We start from the raw sequence: 27,559 nt of genomic DNA on the forward strand, positions 1-27,559 counted from the left end.
CAATCATACTGTAATATCAGAAACATTTGCAGCATGAAAACTTTCACAAACTGGACCCAATAGCCTTTTTTTTTCTGCATAAAACTTCTGCAAATTACCACTGGCATTCAATGTACTGTGTAGACAAACACTTTTGCATGCATTCTATATTTGTGAATATTAGCTCTTAAAATAAAAAAAAATAAAAAAGATTCTGGTTTTACAGGTATAAGAAGAATGCATAATAATGGACGGTACTCTGGCAATTTCTTATTTACTCTCTCTGTTTGCATACTTCTATCCCCCCCCCCCCACACACACACACACACGCACACAAGCATGCACACTGCCAAAAGAATTATTACAGCATCTTAAAGAATATTGGGATAGCTCTTATCAGCAGGGAGTATAAGATTTTAACCCGTTGAGGATGGACTGATGGACTGATTTTGCTACAACACGCATCTCCCATAGATACTTGCCCAAGTATACTCGAAACTTGTCCTCAGCAGGTTAAGTCTATCACCACTTTCTTTTTGAATTTCAAGAAAATGTAAAACTCTTCATAAATGTGTGTCTTTACAGTGTGGTATAAACCTCGAGTGGAAAAAGATGAATCTCAAAAACTGCATGTAGTGCTGCCATTTCATTTGGAGCTTATGAACAATGAAGAGTTTGCACCTTAAAGGTCCAGTTTACCTTTGGGAGCAGTGATTTCAAAAATGTTCCAGATATCACATTTGATGCATATGTGTAGGTCTGTTGTATCATAAAACATCCTACCATATGAAATATTTGCAATAAAACCTAAAATATAAGGAGATATCAGGGTTTTTCTCAATAAACCGTAACTGTATACGGTTTAGTCTGGAAACATTTTTATTATAACTATTGTTCACATTTTGTGTATTTAACAACACTTAACATCGATTATACGGATTCAAATTTCGACAGTGGTTGTTTCTATCCCTAACTCACATTTTAGAACTATTTTAAAGCACTAATGCTTTCATCTGCAAATGGTAAATTATGCCTTTAAGTACTGCCACCAACAAGTCAGATGTTAGGGCAAGTATGCAGTGGCTTCATATCAGAAAAATAGTAAGATATATCAAATGACAAGAACCTCCTGCATCACTACTCTTCAAAAATCTGGACAAGCAGTAACTTCCTTTTTTTTTTTCTTTTTTTTTTTACTTGGCCTTATAATAATTTTTTGATGGAGCAAATGTAGTAATAAATAGGTCAACTGAAATGTGCAGGTACAGCGCATTTTATAGAAATGCCTACTTTTCCTTTAAAAGGAACAAAATGAAGTCATTCAGGCATTCATTATGGGCACTATATCACTGTGTCAGGAGGGTTTGTACCATCTCCCTATTTATGTACAATTTTGAAGATGTACAGTCGTGCACGACCTCGGCGCTATCTGTAATAGGAAATATCCCTGCACACTTTTAGGCAGCAGACTTATTCATGAATTCAGCTGTCAGAGCAAACCCTCAGGCATGAAATTTCTTTTAAGGAGACTGCCTTTTCCTGCAGCTGACAGGAAGGACAGGGGAAAATAAAAGGAAAAAATGCTTGAAATATCATCCCTCATTCAAACCGAGAGAGACAGACATCTAAAGGCCAAGCAAAGGTTGAAAACTAGCTCGTACAGTATCCAGTAGGATAATAATTTCCAACAGCCTACCTAATTACCAGTGCCCATTGTGTAGTACAATGTGAATTAAACGGTAACACAACATTTGCTCCAGCGACAATTGCTCTGATCTTATTTTCTCCACAGACTGAGAGTTAGGGTTAGGGTTGTCGTGAGTTTTTAGGTTTAGTTTGATGTGAGAATTAGGATTAGGGTTATGTTTGTAGGTAAAAGTTATATTTGGCTCAGCATGCAGATGTTTCATTGGAGCTGAATTGTCATAGAAGAAAATGTCATGGATAATCAATAGGACTTGTATTTTGTTTGTATTTTTCTACCTTCATCACATAGCAATTCATCTACCGATGCAAATATACATATATATGAAGAGTTTGTTTGCAAAAACCGATAAGTCCATATTTGCCAAATGGAGATATTTGCGATTAAAGTTCCAGAAAAATAAAAAGAATAATAAGAAAATTGTTGCTTCTTTTGACCATAACTTCAAAAATATACCTTTATTATTATGTAGTGACCAATATATCATTTAAAATGTATTATTTTGTACTTTTTGACAGAGATCGTACTTCAAAATCTTCGAAAATGGACTTATTGGCTTTTGCAAACAAACCCTTCATATATATGTGTATTCAGATAATCATGTTGTCTTTATGATTGTATATGATTTTTGTTGGAAATGAAAAAATGATAAAAGTAATGAATGACCTCTCTTTATACACTTTGAATCAGTATAATGCAAAATAGGAATATCAACAATAAGTGTCTCACTGTGAAGAGGTATAGCACATGACACTGAGGTATCCATTTTGACTACTGTATGAGCTGAAATTTTCGCGGTGGTTTTATTTTCACGAATTTCGCGAATCGCCTTTGAATCGCGAAATTAACAACACGCGAAAATGTCCTCTAAGGACCAATTCGCGAAAATATCTGTACGCGAAAATTTCAGCTCGTACAGTATTTTAATTCTCCTGTGAGCAGTGTAGGATCTTTCTTTCTTTCTTTAAATATTGATAAGAACTCTCATACCCCCCCCCCTCCCAACTTCTTCCCTCGCCTCAAAGTTGAAATGGTGTGTACATAATTCATCCCGTGCCGGGGCTGCTGATAGCTCTGCATACATAGGCCTTGTGGTCTATGCATAATTTTCTTGATATCTGCAAACAGCATGCCATCTCTGCATTAAGCTGGGTAGAATATACTCCAAAGAAACAAGATGATCAATCTCTTTGGAATACTTTATTGATTGAAAGGTTTATTTGTTCAAGTCGTCATACTCCAGAGGGTAAATTGCACATAAGTTTACATAATATCAACATTTGAAATCATACAGTGAAATAGACAGTAAACAAAATTACAAATTTTCATGCATGAGAACAAAGGCCTATGCTGAAGCAAAAGTAAGAGGACTTAATTCCTGAATATCCTGGTGATATTTTGAAAAGGAAGAGCTATGCAGTAAAGTATGTGATGCATCAGCAAAATTTGCCAGAAGGTGAAATAAATAAAGGTACCTCAATATTTCTTAAAGCATCAGAGATATAGACACAGAAAATAAAGATAAAAAAGAACACCCCAAATTCCACTCAGTTTACTCTTATCATGATTGTTGATAAGCAGAAGTCTGGATGAAAAAAAAAATGCATGGGTATTTTGTTTTTGTTTTTGTTTTTATTCATCCTTCGATACCCAGGATGCAAATAAGAAGTTTTAAAAGTCAGCACATTCTTCATTTCATTCTGAAATGGAATACCTCCCTTTACTTTCACTATGTCTGTGTGGACAAGAATGTTTGGGTTTTTTCATGCAGATTTCTTTGTTTAAGTCTGTGCAAGGTGGTACATTTGTGGATTGATTACAAAAAAAAAAATAGAGAGCACTAGAATTGAAGATTTTGTGCTCACACTTCTAGAGAGCAGCTGGATTTGTTTTTCATGGAGTTTGTCTATTTACTCATGCTGGATATACACTTCTGGGAGGTGAATGCATCAGATCGCAATAATGAATTGCTTCTAACTGAGCATGATTAATTGATTTTGGCTCCAGTAACAAGCGTTCTCCATCCAGCGTTAAGTGTAGATCAAACCCTTGACTCACCAATCACTGTTTGTTTGTTTTTTTACCGCTGCTCACCTCACAAAGAAGCATGAGTGATGGCATAATGCACACTTTCAAATTGAATTTTTGAAAATTAACTTTCAAAAATTTCTCTCAAAGTAACTGAACTTTGAAAATGACACGGTCAAGTTTTTTATTTTTTTCATTTTGTTTTCTGTCGTGTATCAAAGACATTTCTATAGATAAGACCTTGACATTATCTTTATATCAACTCTGAGATAAATATGATTGATAAAGAATATGAAAACTGGAGTTGATTAAGGCCACACATTCCTGTCATGATCCTGTTGTTGGAGTTTGTTAGTTTTTCATGTCCAGTGTCATCTCTGGTAGCGACTGAAATTTCTAGAGCCTGCGTCATTTCTTTTCATTTCAGTAGAGAAACTGCATTATTGGCCTAGAAAAAGAGATGTCACTGGGGTAGGTAATTGAAAATTTAATTCATTTAATCAATACCGAGGCAGAACTTGGAATTAAAGCGTTAATACGTCTGACATGCTCAAGTACCAGTCCAAAGATTGCGGTGAATACATTAGATTAGTCTCTAGTTTGATTCCCCTTTGTCCGTGGTTTTATGTTCCATTTTTCGCTGCTATGGTCCATTTAGCAGGATAATGAGACAGGGTAGAATTTCCTTTGCTTGATGCTGAGAGTGGGCGTGGGTGTGACGTTACAAGCTGTGGAAAATAGGCAAAGTGCAAAGGTAGCTCTTTTGTAAGGGGTGTAAACACCCCAAGAAACACATCCTAGAGATCATTCAGAGTTCTGTCAAAGTGTTAATAGGCATGATAAAAATATAGAACAGCAACAACAAATGAAGATTTTGATAGCAACTCGGGTTAAGCACCATTATTGACGTTTTAAAGTATTTTAAAGTCCATATCATCAGATAATTTGCACCTATATGTACATTTGATGGCAATACATATCAATTTTGCAAAAGATAAAGCACCATCACAGGATGAAACCGGGGAAGAATAAATTTAATGTGTAACTTGATCGTGATAAAGTAGCCTTATAATGAAGCATAGATTACAATTCTTTCCAACCTGCTTGAATTTGAATGTTTCAGAGCATTATGAAAAGTTGAACATGTTGGATCAGTTTCAATATTCTGTCTTCTAAGTAATATGTTTTGTATGAGCATGATAGATTATCTTGTTTACATTGTTTCATTGCATTACAACATCTATGAGAAAAAAAAATGATTTAGCTTAACCCATTTTGTGCTATAAGTCCCAACTGGCACAGATATTGTCCCTCCTGGTACAGAAAGGGTTAAGAAAGAAGAGATGCACCTAAATCATACTTCACATTTACCTGCAAGCAGATGTTAGTAGGACTTAAATTGGGTTTGTTTTTCTCTCTGTAATTTAGTTGGCAGTAGCACCATTGTTACAAATACATGACGTAGCATTATTCATGGCCTTGACAGTGCCTACAGTCTAAAGAACTAATTTGAAATGCGTACCGAGGAAATGCAATGCTGAGGAGAGAGCGAGAAATGGAATCCGTTCACACAAGCTGACGGATCATTTGTCTGTAGTTTTGTACTCTGCGTGGGCTACGTCCCTGTGGAGTTCTAACAAAGCACTCTACGTCACAATTTCCCAAGTGTTATCCACGTCATGGATACTTTCATCAACAAAAAGAGAAAAAATATGAATCTTGAGACTCAATCAATATGTCAGGGTTGTTTTTTCCTCAGTTCTTGATATCTAAGAGGCCCAAAACCAGGGATTCATAGTAAATCCAGTTTGGGGTCTTATTGATGCATTGACATATAAGAGTGAATCCAAATTTTGATACCTTCATTCTGCCTACGTAGTCTTACACTGATATGAGTTGAATTGATTTGATTATGGTTTTCGTTGAATTCTATAAAAAGCTCTTTTCTACCAACCCATGTCTGAACTAAGCAGACAAAAATCAGCAGCAGGCATGACAGTGGGGTTAAACCCATGACATTCAAGCTAGGTGGGCTGTGGGTTGAGCTCCAGGCTCCCCTTTTTTTCCGTCTCACTTCATTCCCTCGCTGCTGCGGTAATGTTTCAGTCGGATGAAGGGCTCAGGAGCTACCGTCCCAGCTGCTCGCATGATGTTTGAATGGATGAAAAGCTTGGTGGGACCCCGTAAGAACGATTTAGAACAGTCACGTGAGGAGAGAACTCAGGCAGATCCTATGGCAAATCCAGGACATGAGTGACATGCTATTGGGTTTTCTAAACTTGTTCCTTATGTGGAAAGGTGGCTTATCACGTTACCACCTGACATGATCCTTCTTTGAGAAGGATGTAAGAGAAGAAATGAGATGGAATATGGGACAGATGTAGAGAGGGAAAAATCACTGTGATATATGAGGTACATGTTTTCATTTATATTTTCTCAAACAGGGAGCAGAACATTGCATTTTCATATACTCCAGTGCTTTCAGTATGTTATCCATGGGAAATCAGAATAGTTTCATATCTAAAGAAGATACAAATATATCTTAAGTATCAAGTGTATTTTGTAGCAGTTGTTGTAGACTTTCAATCTCCAGATAAATATGGGAACTAGATTGTGTCCTTTATGTTTTCTATTAGATTTTTTTAAACTGATTAGAACACTGTTTGATGGTTCCTGAGAAAGAATAACACGAAGTCTACTACAGTATCTGAGATATTTTATTCCACAAACGGTGGGTTTGACACATACTGCTTTATGATGGAAAATGAAGTGGAATATAATGTATGTGGATTTAGCTTTAGCTTTAAACTTATCAGCACTTTGAAAGTTATACTGTAAGGTGCACACATAAATAGCATAAAAGGCTAAGTTGGAAAGGTATAATTCTTGCCTCACATTGACAGAGATGTACATTGTTGTGACTACAAGGTGTAAAGTTTTCTGTTCGCAGTATTGATATTTCTCAAATATCAAATTGTACTTGGAGACACGACTATTAGTTATTGTTAGTCAGTAGGTAGGAAATATGATTTGTGTGCTCTATTTCTCCCATTTTTGTCAAGGGCTATGCTGTATATGTTTTGTTTTGTTTTCAAAATTAGCTAATGATCACAGATATGTTCCCACCACTATGCCAATTTTGTATTTCTTTTTTGTATGTCCTGAAACAAACAGACATCACAACAGTCTTTGAAGAATACACTAGTCACTATTATTTCCAAATGCTAGTCTTGTGAATACTGAGGGATACTGAACCACAGTGTGTCTACATCTTCTTTTCAAGCCCTTGAAGCAAGACAGCAAACCAAGAAGACAGCTTGTCAGAGACAGTCTCTATCAGTGGCATTTTTGTTCAGCAACCTTTTAAGAATGTGCACCCCCGCCCCCATGGTCATATTTCATTAAAGTTGATAGGTATGGACACGTTCTAAATAATACAAAGTTTACTTTAGTCTGTCAGTACTAGCTGGTAGGCAAATCATTTTGCACATTGGCAGTTGTGATAGAATTTTTACTCATGTTCAAATCATTCCTACAAGGGTTGATTATTCAGGGAATAGTTTTCAAACTCAAATTTGATTAGCAATTTCAGCTGATGAACAGCATTTCAAATGGTATTCTGTACACTTCTATGGAAGAAAACTGCTATACAATACATAGTTTGTGTAGCAGTTGTGTAAAAATGCATAGCAAATTGCGATGTGATACCAGGAGAATTATTCCCTGTTATTTGAAATGATATATGTATGGCAAAAAGAAAGACAGAAACAATCTCCAGAAGCTCATTGAGTCTAAGAGCAGAAGTTAATTGGCTTAATTAGACACCTGCCATCACCAGAGGGTACCAAAAAAGTAACAAATGTCCATCAAAACTCCTTTTTTTTCACCCTAGTAGTCTTTTCGTTTTGAAAGAGAATTATTCTTGTGGTGACATTTACTAAAATGTGTCACGAAAAAGATGAATCTCACCCCATCCATTCAGAAATATGCCTCCAAGTTCTTCCACAGATGACTCTGTCTCTTTTCGTAATGTGAATTATCGATTTTTCTCCTTCTCAACTGCAGTTAAGAAATATACATTTTCTCAGAAAACAGCTGCATGACTTAATCTGTTGTGCGGAGCTTGAAACGGTGCAGCAAATAGAAAATGTCACCACTTGCCCGAGGGAATCAAGGAGGAAAAAGCATTCTCCTTTTCACAATACATATTTAGCGAGGTATACACCATTAGTTATGCATGTGGGCCTGCAGAAAGCATTAGGCTCATCAAACAGTGGCCTGCAACAAGTTGCTAGGCAACGTCCACACTGACCATAAATTAGTTCTGTTGTCGTTAATTTTCCTCGGGCCACAGCGAAGCAAAGCGGCCAGGAGGTCGTCTTGATTTAAAGCTTTCCATCAGGGTGGCGTCTGTCTACAACCTGCTCAAGCCACGAACAGAGACTGTCTCCTTGTGTAAATGTTGCTAATGCATTTAGCCACAATGTGCTGTTTTAGAGGGATACTCTAAACTGTTTACATTAATGTGTGTGAGAGAGACAGTAAACTTCAAACAAGTAGAAAATTGAAAACATTGTTAACATTTGGCTAAAAAGTGAGACGATAAAAGAATTTTTTTTTTATTGGAAGTACATGATATTTAAACATGCAGTATTTGTTGTTAATACTATGATATATGCAAACGGGCTACAATGCAGTCATGTCACAATTTCTCAGCTATTTGCTCATTTTAACATAAAAATTTCTCTTTATTGAATGTCATCTTCACAAAGTTATTTCTGTCAAGTTCATACAGCTTTGGAAAAACCAGCATGAAGAAAAAGAAGAAAAGATGCATTCCGGATGGTTTATATAATTTCACGTCTTGTAGAACATAAATTTATAGTGTCATGTATAGATTTGTGGAATTTATTGTGGTCTTTGAGCAGATAAACCAAAACTAAAAAAAAAAACTGAAAACATAATACAATGTACACTGAACAAGGATGATTACACAGGAGGCTTACATATTCCAGTAATGTACAACTGTAGCAATGTCATTCCGTTACAATATCACTTGCTTTTAGTAAGTCCATCTGTGTAGAGTTTATGTATGCTTTCTTCTTGTGTTCTGTTTCCTCAAGCACTCAAACCTGCATTCTCATGTGAAGCTGCTATGCCATTATCCTGGTGCAGTGTGATTTTTTTTTTTTTAATGAATTTGGAAACATTCTTATTCCTTATCCCAATCACTATAAATTCTGAAACTCTGTTGCCCAGTGTAACCAACTTCTGGGTGTTCAGATGCAAAAGTCTAAAAGATTGTCAGGAGGTCTCCTTTAAGGAACATGAAGCCAGCTCTCCAAACTACACTCTTCCAGTAATCATCACAATTCCTCTAGTTTTAGGATAAATTAACAAATTGCCAGTGGTTGATGAGAAGAGATTCCAGACATTCTGAGAGGAGAACGATTTATCCGAGTGTGTGCAAATTTCACAAGTCATTAGTGGTTGTAGGAGACCACAAGGTTCTATTGTCGACGACTAAGATTACATTTTCAATTGCTATGACGTAACTCGGTATGTATGGTGGCACCTAAGCAATTAGTGGTGTTTGCCAAATGCAATTTGGTCTGATGTAATGCTATCTATGTGTGGACTTTTAATGGCTGTACATTACAAACGAATGTTGTTAAAAGATGTGACTTGAATTTCTTATTTCTTCTCTTCCAATTTTCTTCATATCAAATGATGTTGTTTGCCATTTACTGTGTAACTTGTTGGTAGTGACAAGTGTGTAATTTCATGAAAAGGAAAAAGAACATGACATGTTCATTTCAAGTCTAGCTAATTTGACAAGGATAAGTAGCCTTGAATTTACCTGGTTTACTGAGTGACGTAGATTATTTGAGGCTTACAATTGATATCAGAACTGGTCTGGTCAAATACAAGTTGACATTTGGGGATGTTTTGGCAATAGCAATGCTAGGGTAATAATGTTGACTGGGCCCTCTGGTAGAGCAGTGGCGACACTGAAGAAGCTACCTTGGAGAAAGAAGACCTTAATATTATTATCATTATCATTATTGTCATTATGATCATTACGATTATTATCATTATCATCATAGGCAAATTAAGGTATGTGCAGAGTGGTACACTTTGACTGTAATCATAGTGTAGATGCAGTGGCGGATCAGGGGGGGGGGGGGGGCACCGGACATGCACCCCCTCTTTATTTTTTTGTTAAAACAAAAGAATAAGACCAAAAGTGGGGGCACATGTGCCCCTTTAATTTTGTAAAGGCGCCTCCTGGAATTCCTGGATCCTTCCCTGAGATGACCAGTTTGAAGACAGAAACACTTTTGTTCAACATTTCAGCTCCGGTACCTAGCTGTCACAACGAGGCTTCAGTTTGTGAAGAAATGAGTGTATTTAGCCAAATAATCACATCGCATCCAGTGGGTTAAAGTAGAACAGGCTTACTTGTCACAGGATTGATGAGGGGGTGTAGCCTCTGGGCGTCAGGAAATAGAGAGATTCTTGTCCACCTGTTCCTTGGCATAACTTGCAAGGTTGTTTATTCATGCCTCCTCTGTCTTGTCAGGCACCGAGTATTATCACCAGAGAAGAGCAAGGGAAAAGATCAAGGCCTCAGCCTCTATTCATGAAGGAGATTTGCTTTACCCTTGGTACATTGGCAGACCATCCTACTAATACTGGAACATATTTTGTAAGAAGACTTTTGCCCACATGCCTGAAGGCTTGCCTGCGGCTTGCGGCGTAGAGAAATAAGTAATGCATGCAAACTGGGTCTAGGATATTGAGATGCATTTCACTGGAACAGGTGGATTGCATATATAGTTCTTTGCTGGCTTTTCAAAGGGGAAATATCCATGAATGAATTTGAATCCATCAAGGGAAGCAGTCTTATAGAGCAGATTTCATTGCAAATTTAATAGTGATCTTGACTTCCTACCCCTTGATTCATTTAGAACTAACAAATGATCCTCATCCAACTTGGCTCTTGGCATTGAATATAGGGTTTTGTCTCTTCAAACTGTCCGCCGGTTTTAAATATATCGTCTGTGTAAGACAATGAAGGACCTTGTAACTGAGGAAGACAGGCTTAGAAGCTGGGTTGGTATGGTGGCACGTTTCTCTATATAGGTATGGGAAGAACTCTTTCTGTCCTACATGGGCAGGAATCCTTTTAGTAAACCAAGGATGCAGAACCTGACATTTTGTTTTACATTGTGTATGAAAACAAAGCATCTGCAGGTGTGGGCACAATCACATTTGCATTCTCAGTAGGAAAAAAGAGAAACAAGCTTACAATTTTGTCACTAGGGAAATGCACTGTTCAAATGTATAGAGCTGGCAACCTATACTGAATGAAGATGTGAAAAAAAGAGAAGAATCATTCAGGGAAATTTGAAAGCATGTTACCCTTCTTTATAGAATTACATGTTTGATAATGATCGAGAGATGACCACGCTGGCGAGCAAATTGTGTCGCCTTAGGGAAAGGTGTCAAATCTGTAAAGATCCTGTGATTCTGGCATTACATTTGCAACATTTAGTTCAGTATCCAGCTGAAACAGGATTGCGATGTACTGATAGCGACTGATGATCGAACTGATCTGGTCTTAATAGTATCACCCTCGGGGACAAAGTCTCGGGAGAATACTGCAGGTTCAGCGGCACTTTGCGCTGCCACCTCCACCATATCACATTTCTTTTCTACACGCTACCTTCCACATTTTCTCTATGGATCTTATTCAATTTTGCCAGGGTTGGTGTCTTATAGAGGAAAAAAAATATATAGCCACCTATTTTTGGACAGCATCCTCAATGTTCAGACTCATATAGGCTACCATGCACAAATACACAACTGATATGTAATTGCAATAGCCAGGCTGCTAAAATGGTGGATTTTTCTTTCATATTTGCTATTGACTTTATGGGAAAATCTAGCCATCTATTGTACTTTGTGAGAGCATAAGATTATGCTGCAGTGTGCCAAATTTTTGACCACAAGATGAATAAATGCCCCAGATGTTTGAGCTCTGGTATAAATTGTGATGCATAGGACTACTTACACTGTAGGTTAGTACAAGGGATACATTTGCCTTTGTGGTAACATAATTCTCTAGTAGTTTGTGTATGTCTAAGCAGCAAACTCTGCTGTATATAGGAATGTTGCATGTTATCACTGCAGAAATTAGTTCTCATCCGGATTCAGGGACTGTCCGCCAAAATTTCGTTTTTCACACCAGAATTGCGAGAGCAGTCATGACAACCGCTCTCAGATACTTGTTTCTGCTATAATTTCCAATCAAAGCATGAAGAACATATCAAATTTGTAATGCCTTACTGTGGCTACATGACATTAGAAAAACATTCTATGTGAAACATATTTTAATAAGCTGTTGGAGTTTGCCAAAACTGATGCACACTAGACTAGAATTCATAATGAGTCTCTCATCTCTTGAGTCAGTAATCATTCCTTCATTCCTTCATTCCTTCATTCCTTCATTCCTTCATTCATTCATTCAATCAATCATTCATTCATTCATTCGTTTTTCTGTTTGCAACAGAAATATGTAATTTTCTTTACAGAAGTTGAATGTATTGAGTCAGATTTCACGAGTAGTGTTGCAAAAAATAAAAAGAAGAAAAGAAGCAGCAACTAACAGCATGAAAGGACAGCTGTAAGTGTGATGAACTCCAGGACTTTCTTTATACTCATCACAATGACTTTTATTTGTTTTTATGTGTGTTTTCTCATACCATCTTTCCATCATTGCTCGATAACTTTCCAATTTCTGAATGAAACCTTAACTGGTGGATTGAAAGCCAGCTGTGCTGTAGGCTTTTTGGAGTTATTGGATGCTGCAGATGGGTGCATCAAAAGAAGGGGGGGGGGGGATTTTCCTCTCAATGATGTATTTTTAGTCCACATACAAGACTGCAGAAGCCCTCTAAATTTAGCTATATTTTTGAGCAGCAAATACAAGCTTGAGTGGTTTTTGCCCCACAATAACATTTCACCATTTCCGCGGCTGCCATTGCGAGAGGAAGTATTGGGCAATATAAGCGAGCGGTGAATTCATCCCGCAATTCGGGAGTGTGTGAGAATTCTTGCACAAACACGAGATCGTCTCCTTGGTGTGGAATGATTAACTGCTGAGGCAGCTGCAGGAAGAACGGAGCTGTTGCAAGGTTTTTTTTTAAAGTGTTTGAGGTTTGATGGATGATTAAATGGTGTCTAATTGGAGCCATCATTCTAGGCGGTGCCAAGAAAAGGGGAAGGGAAACCAAGCTCCATCCAGTGTGCCATCTGTAAAACCATCAGTGCTAAAGAGAGAGAGAAAGAGAGATGAGAAGTGAATGCAAAGTTAGATTACGAATGAAAAAGGAGAGGTACCAGGTTCTCTATTATGCAAAGATTTCCAAAAGTACACAATTTCGCATTCCCGTTTTTAATTATTACATAATATTATCATTATCGTGTCATTATTAATCACTCTTTTATTCTTCTTTACATTACGCTTTATATATGTCCTCATGATATCATATTAGACAGTTTTCCTAAAGTAAAATCTTGTCAACATGAAATGTAATGCTTAAATATTAACGAAATGCCAGAATTGTGTGTTACTGTTAGATAGTTTGTGCAGCCTGACACACAATTCTAAATGAAATGGGCTTCATTTTACCGTTTCTTGTAGTATACGTAGTTACATGTCCCAGATGTTTCTACACTTTCATGCAGAATGCTCCGTTTGATTAGATAGATGCATTGCAAAAAAAAAAAAAAAAAAAATCATCAGAGTACAACAAAGTACATTAGATACCAATTTATAAGAGCCTATTCTCTTCTTTTATCTTTCAGATTTGGACCGAGAGGATGTCATCTAGAGGATAGTACACAGAATTGATTCCTCCAGAGGAGAATGAACTGAGTAAGTTTCATAATTCTTCAATATAACATTCTTTGAAGCATGAAATGAATCATTTTCAATCACCATGTTTACCATGAAGCAGCAGGGGTCAGCATCAAAAGATTTTGGTGCTGTCTGGCATGATCAATGAAGGAAAGTTTGTGAGCTCTTGGGTTAAAAGGTCAAAACAGCAATATCAAGTGGGACAGTTTGCACTTTACTTCAATTTGAATTTTATTTTTAAATCATTTTTCATATTTCTCGGTGAAAAAAAAAATACATCAAATACAACAAAATGAAATAATACATGATATCCAGCTAGGAAGCATAATAGAATATTACAAAAATATAGAACATAGTGGTTAATCTATGAAAGTTGGAATCTGAGAATAAATGCTAAAGAAATATGATGGAACCTACTTAGCAGCACGCTTGTTGAGCATAGGTCCCAGTATTAAAATTGAGTGTAAAGATAAAGATGAGGAGCATGGGTATTATACATAGTACATTAGCCAAAAAAGGTTTGTATGCATCGTGATCAACTTTGCTCCCAGGATATACTATGAAAAGGCAATGATTTATAGATCTAGTGAATATCAAATGTTACGGTTATAACTTATCATGTTTGCAGCAAATGGAGAAATAAAATCTCAATGTGCATCAACCTCCTCAGGCTCTTTCTAATATGGCACGACTGTTCCACATGTTGAGGTCGGTGAAAAAAAGTCAAATGTCATATAGGAATATCCTTTATATTAATCTTCAAACATTCAATAAGATGTTATTAATCTTTGGTAAGAAAAAAAAAATGGGTCAACAATTGGAGGTGAATGTACTCTGATACAAATTCTGCATTGTTTTGAAAATAGGTCGGCCAGGAATGAGAGTCAAAACAAAAGAGAGATAAAGAAATAAAGTATTTCGTAATTACTAGGCAATAGGTAAGGAGAGAAAATAAGAGTAAGTTTGAAATGGAGCAAGAACGACACCAATGTGTATGAGCAGCAAACAACAAGGATAATTGGAGACGTTGTAGTATCATAGTGATAGACTATTTAAGTTCAAAACATATTATCAGTGGCTGCAATTGGATTTTTGTTGAGAATGAACAGATTTCATTATGAGAAGCTTTGAATCATAACCATAGACTAATGGGACTGTGGTGTACAGTTAAAGGTCCAGTTTACCTTTGGAAGCAGTGATTTTAAAACTGTTCAAGATATCACATTTGATGCATACGTGTAGGTCTGTTGTATCACAAAACATCCTACCATATCAATTTTTCGCAATAAAACCCAAAATATAAGGAGATATCAGTATTTTTCTCAATAAACCATAACCAGTAGACGGTTTAGTCTTGAAGCATTCTTATTATAACTGTTCACATTTTGTGTATTTAACAATACTTAACATCGATTAAACAGATTCAAATTTTTACTGTGGCTGTTTCTATCCCCAACTCACATCTTAGAACTATTTTAAAGCACTAATGCTGGGTTTTTGTTTCATCTGCAAATGGTAAACTATGCCTTTAATGGTAGGTCAGTGTGCACACCTGAATTTCTCAATGAATCCCACATGTTTCTAAATTTGCTGTGGCCTGTTATCAATGACCTGGGCAGGGGTGTAATTCAATTAGGGCATCAATAAGATTGGAACAGATGGTACGCTCATTCATCCTACCTTACCATGCCAAAGTTGAACCGGGCGGAACCAGGTGATGTAGCGGGGGATGTGGGCATAACTCGGCTATGCCTTTCCGCATTTAGCGCTCCACTGATGCAGCTGACACCCTTCCATCACTTTCACAGATGCCTCTGACAACATCGCATTGTTATGTTTATGATCCGGCAAGAACTACCCAATTTACAGGCATGCAATATTGATTATCAAATTATTTGGCAAGTCAGAAGTTGCTAGAGGGAATACAGAGAGTGGTTTTGCTGTCCTCGTTAATTATTAAAAGTATCATTGAAACCTCAAAACTCATAAACATGGAGATTAGTCACTTCAAAAGATTTTAGATTTAACATCCATGTGTCTATCAAGCAGGTCGTCTGTGCTCATATGTCTCATGATTAACTTTGACCGATTATTCATGTAAGACCACAGAAATAACCATAAGAATGTTAGCTGGACCTAGCAGAAGTTAACTTCTCTACCTGTAAAAGTTCTGGTGAGAAAACAGAAACAAAAACATGATCCCCCAGTTGTAGTACGCTTAGAAAAGTAAAAGTGTTCTTTTATGCTCTCACCAGAACACTATCTTTTTATTTCATATACTTCAAACCTGATATATGTTGAGTTGCATAAATAACTGAGGAACTCTGGCTGGTATGACTTGAATTAAGAAAGAACAAAGAATTTGCTTTGAAATTCAAAAGAGCCTTACTTCTTTTTGCCAGATTCCAACAAGTTTTCAAATGAGCATTGCCATGCAGTAACAGCCATGGAGAGTTTGAAAAAATTGATTTTGGCAAAATTGTTCTAAATAGTTGACTTCTTTGTGTAATGAGGTTTGCATGTATACATATGTTAGGGACAGGAATATTCTGAGAGTTCTGATGTAGTTTAAAGACAGACAGACAGACAGATCAGGTGTAGATGTGAATGAAGCGGATGATTCTGAAGTAATTGGCCACCTTGCTCAAAAAAGTAGGTACTATAATGTTAACAGCAGCCAAAGTAAGTCACAAAATATTAAAATTAGCTCTGAGAATTCAATGGTTTTCTTCCATTTCCCCAAGCTACTTTTTAAAAAAGATGTTACTAGAGAAAAAAAAAAGTAGGACAGCCTTTGTAGCCTACATGAAATAATGTCAAAAGTCACATGGTATCTATCTGTCCAATCAAATCACTCAATAAAAAGTTTCTACACTTTGTATTTTGCCAATACATTCCCATCAAAAAACTTCCTTTCTCTACGATGTGTTATTTGTATCTCTATATCCTCTTTCTGCCCTTATTCTTCATTGTCTTTGTTGTGAACATCGCCACTTTCAGGAACTCTCCCTTTCCTGGTAACTCTCTACTCTTCATGTAGTCTCTTTGTTCCAAGTCTGTGCTTGTACCTCTGAACCTGTTTTTCTCTTCACGTGCTCCATACCTCCTACATCAGATATAAACAATGTTGAGTAACCGAATCTTGATTCATCAGGCTGGCAAATACCGTATGTTTGTGATCAATTACCAAAGAGTGTGAACAGAATGGGTTTGAGGCGGGGCCTGGTGGTCAATATTTGCCAGAAACACGGAGAATACCCACCGAGATCGAAACGCATATTTGGGCCTGCAATTCAAGTGTGACGAAGGACATTTCTAGAGAGTGGTTCGGACAACAAGGAGAAAATTGTGTGAGGGCATCTGGGTTCTCGTAGGAGAAAAAGTTAATTGTTTGGGAGTTGATATGCCAATCAAACAGTAGGGCCTATATAGTGGCTTTAGCTTCTTTAGCATACAAGAAGATATGTTAGGGCAGGTCTTCTTGTATGTCGTCGCTGGGGTGATAAGACCTTGTATCTGCAATTTTGGTGAAAATTACTTTCTTGGATTAATGGTCAAATAATGGGTTAAGTGATGTCCTGTCCAAATCCCAACTGTCTTACTCCAAAAATGAAGCCACCACAGCTTGTCAAAGGAAAGGCTATCCCATTCGCCACAGTGCTTTGGCCGCCATGTTTTTTGGCTCTCCTGAACATTTGACATTTTGTAGATACAAGGTCTTATCGCCCCAGCGACGATTATGTACCTTGTCATATAATCTTATTGGACTTGAATGCACCTAAATCCCAAAATCTAAGGTCTAAAGTTTGCCCAAAAGTGTGAGATGGAAATCATTAAAGTAAAATAATATTCATTGCAAATACAGACAAAAAGTAAACATGACTCTCATTGGTGTTTTGAGAATACACAGGCCTTGAGGTCTGAAAGTTGATGTATTAATAATGCAATTCACATTTTGGAAGGGCATACAGCCACATTTGGGACAAAAATTTCCCTTACATCTAAATGTTTCCCATTTGATAACATATTAGACTTGAATTTTGTAAGAACAGCTTGGACAAGAGTCTAATTTCTGTATTAGAAGCTTCAATGTACAGAGGTGATTATACAAGTTTGGAAATATGAGCCGACACTGACAACATTGAAACAAAAGTTTTATATAAGCCCACCATTCATGATATGGGGCATTTTGTTTGTTGGAACCTGGGCTAATAATGTTTTGCTGATATGAATACATATGCCGTTTGTTTACCCAATACCTTAATAGACATATCTGATTTTCAGTACAGCAGAATGTTTCAGTACAGCAGAATGCTTGTGAAAGAAACAAATCTAGTCATTCTGTTCATTATACATTGTGCTTGAAATGTCCATGGTATAAGCACGGCATTTCATATTTCTATCTAATGCATTTCATATTTCTATTTAATGACAATTCTAGTCATTCCTCCAGACAGAGAAGCAAGGGTTGATGTAACGATGGAGGGTGGGAAGAAATGATAAGAAGGTATAGCACGCCGGGATCTACAAATGTTAAAGCAATTTGTCAAAAGGGACACTGCTGTCTCTCATTGTCTTGTATGGAATGTCTCCCGTTTCCTAATTGAACAAATACCGAACCCTTGCTCGTTTCAGAATACCTACCGTACAAAGAGACGGGGAAATATGATCATTAAGTACCCGACCACCATTTGCAGATGCTTCCGAGAGAGGAAGTATGATGGCTGGAGCATCTGGCAGCAGCCACTCATTTATCGATTAATTGGTAAAATTACTGTGACATTTCTCCGCAGCCGCGGAATTTGGTTCAATTTCCAAATTGATTGCATTTGCAGTTACAGGTGACAGAGTACAATGGAGAGGGTATGGGGGTCTGTCCGTGCAAAATTGCAGAATGCATCAATAATTCAACCTTCCAATTTGCCTCATAATGCCATCGGGAAGGAATATTGTTTCCATAGAAACGGTATGGTTACTCCATCAACCCACAACTGTCCATGTGGGCTTGTGATGATTAAGAGCACATATCTTTTTTTTTTTTATAATTATTTAGCTGTTATGTTCTCCAGTTGCTATGGCATCTTTAACAGTTTCTGTGTATAATGCCAATGTGCAGTGCCAAAGACTTGCTTACCAGCTTTAATGTTGTTTCATAATTTCTCTGAATTTTTTGCTGTCTTTCCATAGCTTCACTTCAACTGTAGGAGTAGTATGCTTAGTAGTATATATAAAATAGCATACATACTTATGATACAGGCCGGCAGTGCATGACAAAAGTTATAGTGCACGTAAAATATAACGATTGCCAACGATAACCCACTATCGATTTGATATCGGTTTTTGCTCCCTCATTTTAATCATCGAGTACTGAATCCCGCACCTCATCGACGCGATTGCGCCACAACCGCGATATGCTTTGCTCGATATTATCGTTATTCTCGATTCTCGCTGGCTATGCCAGCAACTTAAATCTGTGTGGGACTAGACTATCAGCGGTAGATTTAAACATGGAAGCTGAAATGAACAGGTTCGCTACTTTTACAGAGACTCATCTATATAAACAGTATCTTAGACAATAAGTACACAAAGGATGCCATCAAATACGCCCTACGAATGTTGGACTCCTACTGTTCTGAAAAGGAATCAATCCGACGGATATTGGCAAGTCAACCCAAGATTTGTGCCGCTTTCTCCGTACATTCTACGCGGAAATGCGCCGTGGAAATGGGTAGCGTGTGTACGGTATACGCTAAGCGCTCTTTGATCACGCTACGCTATGACCTTTTACTACGACATTTACAACACACTCTCGGAATCCACTTGTGCAACAATGGTGACTTCAATGATGCCTGGCACGAGCCTTGTGTTTAAATCCAGTAGATCGCTAATCCTACAAAACATCATCTAGTCCTGGTCCTGGACCCACAGGGCAGTAAGTAAACTTATGGCGTCTAACGTGTTACTGTTAGATCCATGGTAGACCTATTGTAGGGTCAAGTGTTAACTAACGTTAGCTCTGTCGCTCGTAAGTGACGTAGATCTAGTAGTAGTAGTATAACGTTAGGCCAGGGCCCCAGGACCTAATCTATCGTAGGGCCTAGAAATCGTTAGATATAACCACGTAGACCCTAACACGTCAGGATTTTGTCTACACAGGTTCAAAGAAACTGGTATTATTGCTTGTCTAGACACGTGTAGAGTCTTAAATGATCTAGGCTTTCGCATTTTTTCAATTTATCTTGCCTGGGTATGTATGCTATTTTATATAACACATAGTGCATGACATCTTATTGCACTATAACAAGTACCAAGCACCTCCAAATTCTGAATTTGCCCTCAGGCAATTATATTCAATTCGGCCTGCGGCCTCATTGAATATAACTGGCCTTCGGGGCAAATTCAGAATTTGTCGGTGCTTATATTGTTATAGTGCATTCAACCTCATGCACTATATATATAATATGACACAGAGAAGGGTGTTTAAAAATCGAAAGCAGTAAAGTGTTGATCATGAAATCAAAAACAGTCATGGCAACAAACTTTTGCAAATTGCTCCTGGCACTCAGTGCATTGTGTAGACAAGAACTATTGCTTGCATTTTACTTCCATAAACCTTAGCTCCCATACAAAATTCGGAAGAGTTTCGTGCATGTGAAGATTTCTGGTTTTTAGGCCTGGTATGATGGATACGCGTAATGCACACTCGATACTGGACATACACATAGGCATAGTAGATAAGGCTATGAAATATTAACATTCTTCGAGGCACTACTTGTTATATTCCATTCTTATGATCAGACTTTATCAAAAAAGTGAACCATCCATGAAAAAGCTGTTGAAAATGCATATTAAGTCTAAAGCTCAGAGATATGATAGAATGGAATGAGGTGTTGCTCTCTCTATCAAATCCTATCACATTATCATGGTTTTGAGGTTGCAAGAATATGAAAAAAAGTGAAAAGCCTTTATTTTTTTTACAGGTAATATTCATACCTGAGGCAAATATCTTGCATAGGAAACTTTTCATTTTCAAATTCAATGTAAAGCAATATTACAAGAGCTAAAAAAAGATGAGGTTTCCATTTCATAGGACAAAATTAATTCAAATAAACCAATCTGTAATTCCAATGTGGTCCCTTTCATCAAAACTGAATGTAATGCAAATTTTCTAAAGAACAAATAATTACGATTATTTGGGCCCATAGAAAGTAAAAAAAAAAACAAACAAACAGATGTAGTAAAATAACTTAAATCCAGCTGCAAAAAGGTAGAAAATTAAAACTTTATTGACTTCTATTTGAGAAGTAAACTTTTATTAAAGGTAGCTGCAGTGTACTTTCTCAGCACAAAGTATAGGGAAGATATGTGATTGCTCAAGGCTGAATATTCCAATGATTTTCATCTTCTATTGAAAATGTTTGCCTTGTCCAGTGTTAAAAATGAGTATATATATTCTGATAAGCCGTGTTATTGTGCATCTTATTGAAAGCAATACATGTTTGATGTAGACGAGAAGGCTTCCCTAGGGCCATGTCCCTGTTTCAGTGAAATAAAATCCTGGTTTGAGTGCTCTTGTCACTCTTGTTCAGAGATTAATGTGCGATATTTCATCACAGGCCCCACGGATGCATGTTACTGAGGTGTACGAGCTTAAAGCGATACACCGTCAGTCCAATAAACAGAGCTCAGGTTTCTTGAGAAAGCGCGATGGAAAGCGGAGGAGGCCATGTTTATTGATGCGCGGAGAGTCCATAGGTGTCATCCCTTCCCCGCTGACATTCTCATTGGTCAGCTCTGCTCTCACGAGGGCAGTCTTCGTCGATCTGAGACTTTGACCCTGTTCCACGGCAGGTGTCACATCACATGTCCTCAGCTTGGCCTGAGCTGTCAGGCGTCATCATTACGCCATCATCACTAGTGTCCACTACTCCCTTCACCAAACATCCTTGGTGTAGTTTTTGGAATGAATAGACTCTGGGCACACCTTACTTCTGCCAATGTTAAAGGGGCCCTGAAATACAAATGCATGTTGATTTGTGTTGATTTATGATACCCTCAACATCACTTTTGTGTGAAATGAATATCTAGAAACATTCCATATATTTCTAACGATTTTTTCTTCTATTTTTCTTCAGATTACTTGGGAACGCCCACAAAAAATCCTTCCAAACTAATCAATATTAATATTCTTGAGATGACGTCATTGCTAAAGTACTGAAATATTTAACAAAAGACATTGGAATGCACCTTCCTCTCGACTCAGCATAACTTCCATGTTTCTGTCATATTAATGTAACTAAAAAAAGGCGTGGCGTATTAATGTAACTAACAAAAGGCATGGCGAGGGAACCTGCAAGTTATGCTGAGTCGAGGGGAAGGTGCATTCCAGTGTCTTTTGTTAAATATTTCAGTACTTCAGCAATGATTGACAGATGAGGTCATCTCAAGAATATTAACATTGATTAGTCTGGAAGGTGTTTTTTTGTGGGCGTTCCCAAGTTATCTGAAGAATAATAGAAGAAAAACTCATTAAAAATATATGAAATGTTTCTAGATATTTGTTTTACCGCAAAAATGATGTTGAGGGTATCATAAATCAACACTAATCAACATGCATTTGGATTTCAGTGCCCCTCTAAAGACCCTTTGAGACCCTGCTAAAATTGTTGAGTTTTTAAAATACCACAATGAATTCTAAATGAATATTTCCTCAAGATAACAAATTTGCACTTAATCACTCATCTGCATGCAGTTACTGGGTTCAGTAATGACTCACCAATGTTAAAAACCCATCTACCAGCTTAGGAGAAACTTCTTGGCAATTAGCATAAATTCTAAGACAATAAACTTGCTTCTATAGAAAAACAAACAAGAATGCAAACAAAAGAAGCTGAGCTGTAAAGACAAATTATGAGTGTACAGTTGAAGTACAATAACTGAGTGAATTTTAAGAAAATGTGAAAGTGAAGATAATCAGGTAACTAAACCAGGGCTGAAATCTTTAAAATGGTCGTACGTAAAAGTTTAAACTTTTCCATACTTCTGATGTTTCACACTTGAGCAACATCAGTAAACATATGTAATGTCATAGATGAAAGTGTTTCTGTGCAAAATTTTATATCTTTTTGAACATTTGTCTGTTATTTCTTGTAACCAGGAAATATCACGTTTACAGTTGTCATGTGACTGATTGGTCAGCTACTGTAAAAGTGGAAATTTTTTGCGGTGTTGAAATTTTCGCACATTTCGCGCAACCAGAAGTTAGCGCAAAAATAAAAGTGCATGAACATTTTTGCGTGCCATATGTTCCAGTAGTTGATGTCTTGATTCCACAGAGTTAAAAACACGCGAAACTCTTCTTACTCGACCAAGCACGAAAAATTATTCGTGCGAAAATATCCACTGTTACAGTAATTTTTAAAGTGCTCTGTGGGTGTCATGTGGGATTTGATGAAAGCATGATTGTTTTCAAGCCTATCACAGTTAGTATCCACAGTGTATGCCAACAGTGTGTGCTGTGTCTGATTCAATTAGGCTTGAAATCAATACAGTACTTTGAGCGTAATTTGTAGCACTTATTGATATATGAAGAGTTTGTTTGCAAAAACCGATAAGTCCATATTTGTCAAATGGAGATATTTGCGATTAAAGGTCGAGAAAAATAAAGAGAATAATAAATTTTTTGCTTCTTTTGACCATAACTTCAAAAATATACCTTTATATCTAGTGACCAATATATCATTTAAAAGGTATTATTTTGTACTTTGTGACAGAGACCGTACTTCAAAATCTTCAAAAATGGACTTACCGGTTTTTGCAAACAAACTCTTCATATGTTCAAATATTGCATTCGCATATATGCAGCACTCGGGGGGGGGGGGGGGGGGGTCTGCATGTGCCACACAAAGGTCAAACACTGCTTTGAAGACGATTTTGGTATCATTTTGTATCATAAAGTATCATTTTGCAGAAATCTTTATTCATGCCTTGAACAACCATTCTGTTTGATATGTCATGTATCTGCCTATACCTCAGACACTGATAAAAAGGTAATTGATTTGATCCTCCTGGCACATGCAGTCATAATCCTTGTTTGTACTAGAGAAATTAGTGAAATTTATAGCAGAAGTATAGCAATAACATAAGCTGCCATCAATCTATCCCCCCACCATGATCTTTGACATCATCATTATCATCATCTCTATCTGGTACAGAGCTTATAACTTTTCACACAGCATTCTTGCAACAGAACGACAGAAGGCGTGATTAATGTAATGTAAAGTTCACCAAAAATCAGTCTAACTAATTTGTTTGGAGAAGAGATCTATGTTGAAATCAAAATCTTATGTCTCACTGAATGAAATGCTGGTAGAGCCCTTGAATATCCCGGTCCCGTGAAACTGAGTCCAGGTATATCGAGGTAACTGCTTCACTCCCACTTTGCGCACGATTGTTGAAGGATGAAATATCATCCGTTCTGTAGGAGAGGTACTGATCACCAACCATTATCAATTATCACATGGCGCATTAGTTCATTCGACGTCTTCGGTTGCCTCGATCTGCCAAGCCTCAGTAGCCGGTCATGGTTTGTGGGTGATAATGTATCATTAATCCCCTGGCATGTCTCCCCACATACTTGTGTCTCTGTTTGTTTGTCTTTACCCCTGTCTGTTGTTGGATAGTGAGATGGTAGGCTTGTGTATTTGCTATTCAAAGAGGATTAAACATCATCTAATCATGTAGTCTAGCATTGTCGTATATGACATTTAAGGGAAGTACTCGTATATATGAAAACTTTGATCATGGAGATCATTTAGGCGACCCTACTAAATTAAATAATGTTAGGGAAATGTTATTTAGACACAGTGTAGACATAGATGTACATGTTTAGTGAACATCACTCAATTCCTCGAGGATAGATTGTTTTGTGTTCTTTTCTGTATGTTGAGAGAAGAAAGGGAACCTTTGTGTATGTGGATCAGTGGTTCAAGTATAAGATATTGTCTCCCACAGAGTTAGACCAGCTGAAAGGAAGTCCATTCTCAAAAATTTACAAAATTCAAATTTACAATGGTTTACCTTTTCCATCAACACTGCAAAATAAACATTGCAATGTTACCCAAATTGAGAACACTTACACAATGCATTGTGCCAAGTATGAAACACCGTAAAAAAGTCTGATGGGTAAAAATCTGGAGGGATTAAAGGTGAAAGTTGGATGAAACATATTGTAAATGTTTGTGATTGAAGTTATTACTAGAAATTACATTGGTAAACTTTATACAAACTTAGGGGAGGAAAGACACACTCCAGTGAGCACATTTTCTGGGCTCATTTGTAGTGGCTTTCAGCTAGCTTAGTCGCTGAGCAACTTCCACCATAAAGTGGGTAGTTTCCTGAAGTTGTAATATTTCACTGTCAGTGAGAATGGCCCTATTGCCCAGAGAGCAGATCATAAATACTTCACTTGACCTTTCATTAGCCCGCCATCATGATACATCTGGGTAGACGATGCATTGTTTATGAGTTGGCCTAGCGACAGCTTCTACCACCACCATGCTCTGGGTCAGTTTATCACCGAGCACTCACCAATCGAGCAGGATATAGATGACACCGCTCATTTAGATCTTGTTACTTGTGCACGCTTCGTCTAGACAATCACAAACAACTGTCAGATGACTCCCTAAAGAAAGATGCCTGCCTCTTCTTTTTTTTTTTCTCATGTTTTAGTGTTTCATTTGACAAGAATGGCAATATTGCAGACATCTATTGCAAAGAATGAAGGTCATGGAAACATTTTTCAGAGTTCCAAAAGGGATGAGCAAGAATTTCAATCTGGAGCACATTTGAGAACAAGAATTTTCAATCCTGGAGCACATTTAGATGAAACCATGCACTGATGAAGCATGTGAAATGTGGCAGCAGTTGTTGACATCATCAAGTGTAAAATATACAAATTGTCAGGATACGTACTTACACCTGCATTTTTCTTTAAACACAATCTGCCATCAACCCATGATCAGTAGACTAATTTACTGTAATTAATGTGGGATTCTCTAGCTAAAGCTACCCCCTCCCCCGGAAATGTATCTTAATTTATGGTCTACTCAAAGAGTCTATAGGTACTTGGGCTGTAAACACATAAGAAATAAAGGAAATCTAACATCTTTACTCTGTTGGTTTTGCTGTTGTTTTATAGCAGCTGAGCCTTAACATCAAATAACTTAGATGTCCCTAAAAGACACTCTATTTCCTGTTTTTAGAAGATACAGAAAGAGGCCAGTTAATGTGCACTTTGCTGTTTTTAGTGAAAGGATGGCTTCTTCCATAACAAGGGATAACCAGAAGGCCTACATGCAACATGTCTTGAATATCAGAGCCACAGAGGAATCTGAAAATATTTGTAAAAATGTGTTGGCATTTCATAAACCAGAATAATGAGGAGTGCTACCCAAAAGACAAAGTCTTGTGACAGTCATTGTATTCAAATTTTCACTTTTTGGCCATTTTTGAAAGTGACTTTCTCTTTGAGGTTTAAACCTGCCTTTAATATTGAGCACTCATTGTAGAAAGAAAAAAACAACAACCTGAGGAGCATTTAAAAGATCAATATTGAGCAGTTGAATCAATGAGATTCACACATGCTTGGGGAAGGATCCCAGAAGGTATTCATCATGGAAAATTTATGGAAATTCAAGGATGTGTTAAAAGGAGAGAAATTCCATTTAGGGTCTCCTGTGCACTGAATATTTACAGTCACGTTCGTGAATCTCTGGAATAGACATACATGTTTGAATTTGTGTAATTGAACAGTGGTATATAAAGCAAGATCACAGTGGTATATAAAGCAAGATCACTGGTATATAAAGCAAGATGTTCAGGTGTATGTTTGGCAGGGAGTGAACAGAAATTCCGGGCTCCTCGGAAGACAAAAGTATCGAAAAGTGAAACAGAGATGGAAGAAAGAGGTGGGATTTGCATTTTCCATTTTTCCCTTCAGGTCAAACAATGCATTGTTCGCTTTCATCCCCCCTGACATTTGCAGACTCTCATGTTTCATGGGGGACGCCATGGCTTAAGTTTGTAGCTACACCCAGCCTCTGAGATTTACAGAGACAATAAAGTCGGAGAATCTTCCCTGGACATTTCCAAAGGAAAGATTCAAGTCCCTCTTGCTGGAATAAGAAGATCCAATAGACTCGGCAGAACTGATGTGGAGACAATGCCATGAGAAATGAATTTGTCTAAATTGTTAAAACACTGCTTCAACACACACATGCTTTGAAGATTGATGAAGTAAACAGAACGGATTTGCTTAAATTCAATCTCAAGGACAGAATATTGTGATTGCAACATCTGTATTAAAAACTTGGTATCTTCAGTCACCAATTTGAAGTACTTTAATCATTTCGATGTAGCAGTTTCATATACAGCAACTCATGAGTTTAACATCATTTTGATTCACAAGCAAATATCTGAAAGCAAATAAGTTTCTGGGTTTTTTTCAGGTTTAATCTATTTGGTATCAAAACAGAAGGATGCAAATGGAGTGGATTTTAGAACTAAATGAAAAGGAGCATTAAGCTCCACACATACACACACACACACACACACACACGCATGCACATGCACGCACACACACATGCACACACACCAAAAAAAAAAAAAAAAAATCGATGAATGAATAAGTAAGTCAAGCACCAGAACAGCATTGGTGTGCCTTATTGTGTGAGCAGGTCATTCGCTATCTTTGAACAGTGTGGAATTTACACAGCATTAATTATGTTTGTTTGAGTGCTTTTTCATGTGATTCTTACCCTCAAATTTATGCTGAATGTATACTTTCCTCAACTGAAGAGTTTATGTAAAGGATTTCTGATGCTTCACGTTCTCAGTGGCTCGGGTATTCATGTCACATCCAG

The 27,559-nt window shown here is 37.2% G+C and overlaps 1 protein-coding gene across 2 annotated transcripts in view; it reads left to right on the forward strand.

Moving 5' to 3' along the window:
• The first annotated feature begins 13,583 nt into the window (after positions 1-13,583).
• Positions 13,584-27,559, forward strand: part of LOC140230786 (uncharacterized) — a 53,957-nt gene continuing 39,981 nt past the window's right edge. For both annotated transcript variants that reach the window (XM_072310925.1, XM_072310924.1), the window contains exon 1: positions 13,584-13,655. The gene's annotated coding sequence lies outside the window, so the exon portion shown is untranslated. The remainder of the gene's footprint in view (positions 13,656-27,559) is intronic.

This window comes from Diadema setosum, chromosome 7 (assembly GCF_964275005.1).
Source record: "Diadema setosum chromosome 7, eeDiaSeto1, whole genome shotgun sequence".
Lineage (NCBI taxonomy): Eukaryota > Metazoa > Echinodermata > Echinoidea > Diadematoida > Diadematidae > Diadema > Diadema setosum.